At 39.5% G+C, this 9,647-nt stretch overlaps 1 protein-coding gene across 23 annotated transcripts in view; it reads right to left on the bottom strand.

Moving 5' to 3' along the window:
• Positions 1-9,647, bottom strand: part of LPP (LIM domain containing preferred translocation partner in lipoma) — a 628,839-nt gene that overhangs the window by 209,408 nt on the left and 409,784 nt on the right. The gene's annotated exons all lie outside the window — the stretch shown is intronic.

The raw sequence follows: 9,647 nt of genomic DNA on the forward strand, positions 1-9,647 counted from the left end.
TTACCAATCTCTGGGTTCTTTTTTAGGTTCTGCTAGGAACTGGCCCTTCTCTTCTGGGGCATTTTCTTACCTTGTAGTTAAAAGAGGAATAGGGGCACACATACTTAGACCCACACTGATAATTGGTGACTAGATCATGGAGATATGTCAACTAAGGCCAAAGGAATCAGCCCTTCCAGTGAGAAACAAAACATAAGCCTAAGAACAGTTTATTTTGCATCTTCTGTTCACAGTTGGCTTCCTACTGACATACATGCTCTTACCCAATTAATGACTTCTGCCATTTCATTTTATATATGTGCTCTTTCCACATATAAGCCTACTTTGGAGATATTGCAGTTTTGGTCCCATACCACTGAAATAAAGCAATTATCACAATAAACTGAGTCAAATAAAATTTTTTGTTTCCCCATGCATGTAAGTTATTCACACTATACTGTAATCTATTGAGCATGCAATACCATTATATCTAAAATATATATATATATACACCTTAATTAAAAATACCTTTCTTGTTAAAAATTGTTAACCATCATGTGAGCTTTCAGTAAGTCATAATTACTGATAACAGACCACAACAAATACGATAGTAATGAAAAAGTTTGAAATATTGTATTACCAAAATAACACAGAGACATGAAAACAGAAAAGATTTCTAGAAAAATCATGCCAGGAGACCTATTCACACAGGATTTCCACAAACCCTCAATTAGTTTAAAGCAAAACAAAACAAAATAGTATCAGCAAAGTGCAATAAAGTGAAGAACAATAAAACAAGGTATGCCTGTAAATTATCTGTCTCGCCCACCCCTCTGCCCCGTGTCTCCAGCATGCTGGCCCAACTCCATGAAACTCTTGGGACTGAAATGATTCTACTGGTCTGTTCTCTGAGTATGATTAGAATTGGCAGTAGAATCTGCTCCTTCTCTAGCTGCAGAGGGTATTCTGCGTGAGAAATCCTTGTGCCCGTAACTGCTGAACCTCCTATCCTCAACTACTTATCCAGGAAGGGAGTGGCTAAGCCACGGAGGTTGATGAAAAAATATTGGTGGACTTCATCATTTTGCTGAGTGCAGTGCTTAAGCATTCAGTAATTTGTAGAAAACTATAGAAAATCACTCCATCTGGTATTGTCATTGATTTGTGGAGATGCGGAGTTGGTGTGTGTCCATGTGAGCACATACACAATTTCGAGTGAAAGAGTTTACCTGCATCTTAATGGTTTTGTTGAGTTTCAACCTGTGGGGATCTTGAAGTAAAATGTAGCTGCCTGATGAGATATGCCATTTTTAAGGCATACCCTAGAGCACAAACAGATTTAATATCTAGATTCCCCATCTCCATATGTTTACTCCTATGATTTCCTCTCTCAGTAATGTCACTCTTCCTATACTCCCCACCCTGAGGTCACCGATTGCCTAAGCTCAGTGGGCAAGATTGTCACCATTTCCTCCTGGATCTCCTCTCAGCTCCCAAAGGACATCATTCCTCTTTCTTTATGGCACTTCTGTACACTTCTGTACCCATAGGTGAGTTGGCGCTAATCAATTGGATTTATTTTTGTATAAGCCACAGTGCATTTCCTAGTTCCAGGCATATGATGGGGTCCTCAGAAAATCTTTCATGACTCTTATTTCTAAAGTATAAAATAGGGATCATGGGCATTTTATAAAGCAAGTAATGAAATGCCTTCATTGAGACTGAGCTCACAGAGAACAGGGGACTCTGGTATGATAATCTCTCACCCTGTTCTACTACCGAGCAGTGGCGGGAGATCCCTGAACTTGGCTTATACGCCTGAGGACAAATACCATAGGTTAACAAATTAAACATTTGTCAGTTTTAATTCTAAGACCCACAAGCAGATGCCATCCAACTACTGACCATATTTGTTAATTAATAAATGAGGAATAGAAAAGGTCAAAACACAGAGAAGAAAAAAACCTAACAAGGAAAATAATTTTACTTCATAAACCAAATAATTGAGAATTACATGTGACCCTGATTGGTTACATTAGGGCAGGATACAAGAAATGGCTATGAATGCAAATTCAGAAGTACAGCATTTGGAAAAAAAATTAGGGAAAATATTTTTGCATACTTTCAGTTATCCTTCACCATCAGCTCCTTCTTCAGTTTGGACTACCCCTCACAGATGAGTGACTTCTGTCCAAGAGTTTCTTTATACCTCATTTGTTTGGAACTCAGGAATTCATCTCATAAAAACAGAGCTGTAATTGGATGTTAGGATTCAAGGCTAATCCAAATTTCTATTAAACCCATGATTATGTTAGCCATATTTTCTGAACCCAAAATAGAGACATGATATGAAAAGTTCAAGAGAAAAATGATAATAATAATAACTAAATCTTGCACAGAAAGGGAACTGTTCTAAGAACTTAATATGTGTTCATTTAATCCTTAGGACAGCCCAAAGAGTTAGGAGAAGTGCTCATGGACCAGGGCAAGTAATGAAGCAGCAAGACTGAAATCCTGGCAGTCTGATTCCAGAGCCCATCTCTTAATCTCTATGCTTTATTACTTCTGGCTAAGAAAAAATATGTACTGAAAGCTCCCATTTATTTATTTTTTCCAAGACCACTCTTATTGGGTTGAGAATTGGCAGTAGAATCCGCTCCTTCTCTAGCTGCAGAGGGGCAGTGGGGAAAGAGATAGTTCCAACACATTTTTCCAACACAGTATTAGATGTTTCCATGGCCCAAGACAGAGAACTAAAGAGGAAATAGAGGTTTGGAGGGGTTGAAGAGCTTGAACATTGGGAGCTAGGGATCTGGAGAGATGACTGAGCACATCAATACAGAAACAGCATCTGGACTAGTATTTGGTAAGGGGAGTGAACACAAGGATGGAGGCCTTCACTTACTAGCATTGTGAATAATGGGACTTGGGGAAGGTGGGACTAGAGCCCCTTATGCCTTCTCTCACATACCAGGGGGTGTTGGCATTTAATCTGATTCCCCTTCCTTTGTCCAAACTCTGTTAGGGAAGGAAGGCACAACTGCTGCAGAGTGTCTATGAGATGGTATCTGCAGCAAAGAAGGGGAAAAAGGAAAACAGAAAGTAAAGAAATCGCCAAGCAAAGTTGAGAGTAAAAGAAAGGCTACGACAATCTAATGAGGGCACCCAAGCATATATGAGTGGAAAGCATATGGAGTCTAGACCACTATTAATTCAACTAGCAGCATGTGCGATGATGTCAGGTGCAAAAATTATTCCTTGGCAATGAACTAAAGCAGGTTACTCTAGTGCAGGCAAAGTCAAAGGCCCTTTTCTCCTGTATTTCAGACCAATTACAAATTCCAGGGAATATTTGTTGACTTAAGCCAAGGAAGTTTGACTTAGGGGGACAACCTGTGGCTTTGGAGTCAGAAGAAGTACGGTCAAGTCAGTTTTACTGTTTGTAAACAATGGAACCTTGAACAAGTAGCTTAACTGTCTTGATCAAGCCTTAGTTTGCAATAAAATGCAGAAAGTTATTATAACCTACCACCGTTATGAACACCAAACAGATCATGGGTGAGACACTATTTCATAAACTGTGATGCAGTTATTAGCATACCAAATTATTTCAAAGTAGAGTTTGAAGCTTCTAGAAATAAAAACGTTTGTTTCTATCCTTGCTCTTCTATCAAGACTCATCCTTTCAGACTCAGAACAAATTTCAACAATGTCCTTCATAATATCCTTGCCAGAATTCCAGGCAGGTTGCTTCTACTCTATGACTCTTATCTGCCTCTTTATTCTATCTCCTGTATAGCATCTATCACTAGGAAAAGCATTTGCTGATTTGCATGTCCGTCTCCACTAACAGACTGGGAGCTCAGATTGTGTTGTATTTGTCTGAGTATCCAGCATCTGGCAGAAATTCCTGAACCGTGCAATATGCCAAGAACAAGTTGGTTGAAGAAGAGGGGGGATTATACTCTATGGGTTTCTTGTCCATTATCTTTTAGCCCAGGTTTTTTTTTCCTTTTTAATTGTTCTGAATTTTATTGTAAGAGTTTCAGAGCCACACATTGTCATATTAAAAAACAATTAGGGTCACTAAAATTGCTTTTCTTTGTTGCTCTCCTTCAGAGATTTATTAAGTTTTCCTAGACTGTCAAACTTCTTCTGTAAAGAGCCAAACAGTAAATATTGTAGGGTTTATGGGCCATTTGGTCTCTGTCACAACTATTTAACTCTGCTGTGTAGAAAGAATGCAGCTATAGATAACACATAAACAAATGAGCGTGACTGAGTTATATTACATTTTATTTACAAACACAGGTAGTGGACTGGATTCAGCCCATGGGCTATAATTTGCTGGTCCTGTATTAGATATATAACCATAATCCCTTTTTCTACTATTTCTAATAGTTCCAAGTCACTTGGATAATGTGAAACACTATGCATCAAACACCCTACTGCTCTGAGGACCATTCCTAAATTGCAACCAAGTGCTTAACACTTGTGCCTTTTAATTTATAGTCCCTCACCTGACAGGACCTTGAATTGTCTAAATCCAACTGTAAGGACAGAAGAAGATAGTAGGAAACACCAACAGAAGAGCTAGAGCCAACCTGTACATCTCCTGGCTATGATGGGCAGAGCACAGGTCCAATCACAATGAGATGCATTCAGGATTAAAACAATATCTTATAATGTCAAAAGATCATATGTTCCTACTTTATGCCAGTACCGTGTTGGACATGGAATGCACAGTAAATACTCATGGAGTAGATGATAAGGAAACATGATTCTGGCTCACAGGCACCATTGTTAGCAGGAACTGCCTGAGTTTATGATTTTAATGATACCACATTCAAGAAGCTCTTCATGTCTTTTTCTTTAACTCTTTTATGGATCCATAATATTTGCTCAGCTATTTCTGTCTTCATACTCTATGATATATTCCTGCCTAACTGAATTCTGTATCTGCGTTAGGATATGGTAAAATGCCTGTCATATAGAGGGCATGGATGTCTGCAGAATGAATGGATGTATGCAAAGGACAGGTCTGACTGTGTTATCAACTGAGGAATCTTTCCTCATCTAAAAAATACCAATAGGTAGGAATTCATAAAACAGATAGAAAGTAGGTATAGCAAGCTATAAATATTAAATGGCAATAGAGGTATAGAAAGATGGAAGCCAAATTAATAATTATATTATATCTATGGCTGCGGCAAATGACCTCAGGAAAGCCTCCTCTGAGCATCCTTGGTATCCTGCTCATCATAGTGAATTTAAAATTTACAAATAACTATTTACACATCTGTCTTCATTCCTCTATTATAAGCCCTTGGGGGACAAATCATAGTTAACTCAGAAATCATAGTTGGTTCATTTCTCTTTTCTCAGACCTTGCTTCATTTCTTCTGTGGCTTATTGCAAAGCCTAATATAGGAAAGCCTCGATAACTATTTAAGAACTAAAATATTTTGGGTGACTGACAGAGGTGTGTAGAGGTTTTGTTATCACCTCACTACTAGAAAGATGGTCTATATCTTGCTCACAATTGCAGCAGTGGTTACTTCCCACTGGGAGCTAGGTTGCCATGACGGGGCTTTGAGTCTCATATGGTCAAGTCCAGTATCTTTTGGGGAAGCTAAGGTGGGCAATGGTCTGGTTGCAACTGCTGAAACTAGAGAACTATTAAACCAAAGTGCCTCAACTGTCATCTAAAACCTGGAGGCCACTCCAGCAAATAGATGAATCCTGCTGCTCCTAGAATACTTTTTTTTTCCCCTTGAATAGTTACAGCATAACAATAGCCTGGGTTAAACATCATCTTTTACCTGTAAATGGCACTGTCAGAGCATGATCTGCTGGAAGCTTAAAACTATTTTAGCTTGAGGGTTTCTAGAAATGTAAAACTAATTAGCTTCTCACTATCATGGGTTTGTTTTTTTCATCTGAAATTTCCTTTGTTGAATTTACTTAAAATTCGGATATTCTGGTATAAACAGAACATTCCTGCTATTAAGCTGAAAATGACAATGATGGTAGTACTTTGACAAGATAACAGAGTGATAAAAACATTTTGTAGCAAACACTTCATATGCCAGGATTAGAATCAAGCAAACACTCTTTTCCTATCAGGGAACATTATAGAAAAGGGAGGAAAGACCTTTTTGGAAAGAAATAAACAAAGTTTTTTGACATGTGCATATTAACTTGGTTATAAAAACTAAAAGACAACACATACTAGCAACATGCTGGCCAAAACTGGCCAACAATAAAACAGAAAGGGAAAAAAAAAAAACAAATCTCCAGTATCAGGTCTACCTCAAGCAGAACTTCTCTTGATGCTTGAGCTTCAGAGTCGTCAGTAAACTCTGCAGAAATCTCCCAGCTTCACGAATACTGGACACAAATACCTAAGTGAGGGTATCATTTATTTAAAGTAAGGGTGACATGCAGAAGATGCCTCAAGAAGTCTGGGGGCTAAAGAGAGCGACAGGAAGATGGTGGAAGGAAAGAGAAGCAGGACAGCGGGCAGCCAAAGGTGGTGCTTTGATGAAAGCTGAGTCAGGCTTACAAACACCTCACGGTTCCCCACCGATCTTTCTTGATGAATGTTCATTATCTGAGAGGAAAGACCAAGTAAGCCAGTCATGAGCACTCACCAGGCTCTGCCTTCCCTTCCTGATTTAGCATTATGCAAACCCCTGTGAGCTCAAGGGATCGATCCCCAGGGCCCCGAGCTCATCATCTACAGAGTGGAAACAGGCACAATCCGTTGGGAGCTTACATTTCTAGAGGAAAGAACTCACCATCCTTTCAGCCTACAGAGTCCACAAAATCACACCAATAGCTCATTTTCTCCAAGTAATTCTTAGGTAAAGTTTAATCTGACCTCAACTGCACCATGAGTTCAGATCAACTGCCACTATAGAGCCAAGTGCCGAATGATTAATGGAACATGAGGGAAGTCTGATAAAATTTTTCCTATATATATATATAGTGCTCTATTGTCTAAGAAGCACTTTCTCACCGAGTCTAATACTTATACTTCACAACAGCCAAGTGAAATACACAGGTTGAATATAATTATCCCAGACTCCCAAATCAAACATTGAGGCCCAGTAAGACCAAGCGATTTAACTGAAGTCCTATCTTCTGACCACAGGCCCTGTGTGCTGGCCACCAAGCCACACGCTCGCTTCACCTGGAGTTGCCTCGTCTTTAATTATGAATGAGTAACACATTTTGTGAAGGGAAAAATATGCTAGGATACCCAAGATAGAGCAGAGACGGCTCAGGTCAAGACAGCAGTGCCTCATGAGGGAAATGACTGGCAATGACCCTTTTCTTGAAAGAATGACTTGATTTAAGTATGGGTGCTCAGATGGCCTCTATTAAATCCTTGTGGACAGAGTGGAGGGGATGCTTGTTCTGAAGTCCCCGTGATAACCAGGATGCATGTGAACACATGCTCTGTCTCATGTCCATACGCCTTTACTGACTTTTAAAGATGTCCAGGGGGAACCTAGGGGATGCCAGAGAAGGGTTTCTCTTCAGCTTGGAAGAGGCCCAGTATCATCTGTGTCCTGAGGTGTAAACACACCAAATTAAACAAAAACTAAGACAGGGCAAGAGAAAAGGAACAAGTGAATCAAGTCTTCTCCTCTGTTTACAGTCTCTCCTGGCAAATATTTTGTTCCTAATGAAAGGTCCTTTCATGAAGCCCTATCTCCCAATCACGCAGGTCAGGCCAGGTACCCCAATACAGTAAGCTGTATGAAGACCACTGCTAGCACCCCAGGGTAAGCAGTGTCCTCCATGGGACAGTGTATTGCACAGGCAAGCAGAGCCATTATGGTGGGGATTGGGGACGAGGGGTGCACTCTGTTCATCTCCAAGTGATGTCACGTGGGGACATCCGGAGCAGAAATGAATTGGAAGAGCAACTACAATGGCATAAGAGGAAGACAATGGATGAAAGGAAGTAAATATTACATGAGCATCCATTATGGACCAAATATTAGGCCAGGCACAACATGTTATCTCACTCAATAAATGACAACACCCTGCTTGGCATGACTTATTCACAGGGAGGTTCAGGGAGGAGAAGCAACCTAGGCAGACAGAAGTGCCCAGAAGAGGCAATGGGATTTGCACTGAGGTTGCAAGGATCCCAAAGTTGGTGACTGGGGCTTTTATAACTTTCTGATGGCTTCCTGTGTTTATTCATCAAACCCTTGGCATAATGTGATAAAGGGAACCTGTGTTTCTTACCAGCTCAGAAACCTTTTGGTCTTCTGACAAATGGGGGAATCAGATGAGATGTCACCTAAGAAACATTTCAGATGTGATGATGCTCCAATTCTGTGGAACTTTAGGGGTTTTCTGCACCTAAATGTAGAAAGTTACCAGTGGTTTTGAGGTCATGCTCCAGAGCATACCAACTTACCGTGGAACCCTAGCTGGGTATCCTTAGCATTATGAGTGATCTTACTTCTATGGACCTTCAGTTGGTTCATTTGTAAAATGGAGACAATATCCCTGCCTTAACTAACTCACAAATTTGCAGGGAGAATCAAATGAGATTACAGTATTTAGAAAATACTATCAGCAATCTTGCCCCTTTAAGTACCAGTGTGTAGGGTTCCTTATCATTCACTGGAAGCCAGAATTGCCTCAATACGCAGAATGTTGGGTATGGTTCTATGTAAGGTATTGCTATTCCAACTGAGGTTCTGATGGCTAGCCTTGGCCCCTCTCCTGGGTAAATCCTGAAGGAACCTGAAGGGCAGATTGATACTGAGACACCAGGGTGAACGACTGAATCTATAGTAGTATATTTCTCCAGCAAAACAACTTATCATATCAATACTATTCCTTCTTGACAACAAACCATTTGCTTTAAGAGAGAACAAATATTTTCTTCCTTTACAGATGAGGAAATGTGTATGATGCCAAAACCAGAAAAAAAAAAACTAGAAATTATCTACTTGTACTTCTTTGTTTAAGAAAACTGAATCCCAAGTTTCAGGAGATATGGGCAAAAGTACAATATATAAAGATAAGTTTGGTACTCAACATATACTTAGTGGTTAGAAACAATTTTTTTTCCCCCTGCAAATTTTGTTTAGCACCACATTCCTTCTTTTGATCTAAATTATTAAAGCTTTTTAGGGGAACTGCCTTCCCTTTTTTTATTGTTTCAGGATGACTTTTGGCATTTAGGACAAAACTATATTATCTTCTCAGGGTAAAGCATACAACAAATTTCTCCTAAACATAACTATCCCTTTACAAATATTTTCTGATAAGCAAGGAAAAAACGACCCAGTTGATTTCTCTGAAATTACCCTCAGTTGCAAAGAAGCACATGACAAAGCTGATATTAGAAGGATCTAGGCTTCTACATAACAGCTATTGTTGGGCACCTATCACCTGATACAAAGAGATGGTGCATCCACTGGTGAGTCCACACGTCAAGTACAACATCTGATTTTGAGCCATACATTTCTTAACATGGATGAGGGCAATAACCTGAATATAAGTGATCCTCAAAACTATATTAATGGAGAATTGTATAAGGACTGACAATGGCCAGCCAAGATGAAGAGATTGTTGAAAGTGTTTGTGTGTATCATCTTCAATATACTAAAAAAAAGCCATGCAGATAGGTGTGT

The sequence above is a fragment of the Manis javanica genome, chromosome 3, assembly GCF_040802235.1.
Source record: "Manis javanica isolate MJ-LG chromosome 3, MJ_LKY, whole genome shotgun sequence".
In the NCBI taxonomy this organism is placed as follows: domain Eukaryota; kingdom Metazoa; phylum Chordata; class Mammalia; order Pholidota; family Manidae; genus Manis; species Manis javanica.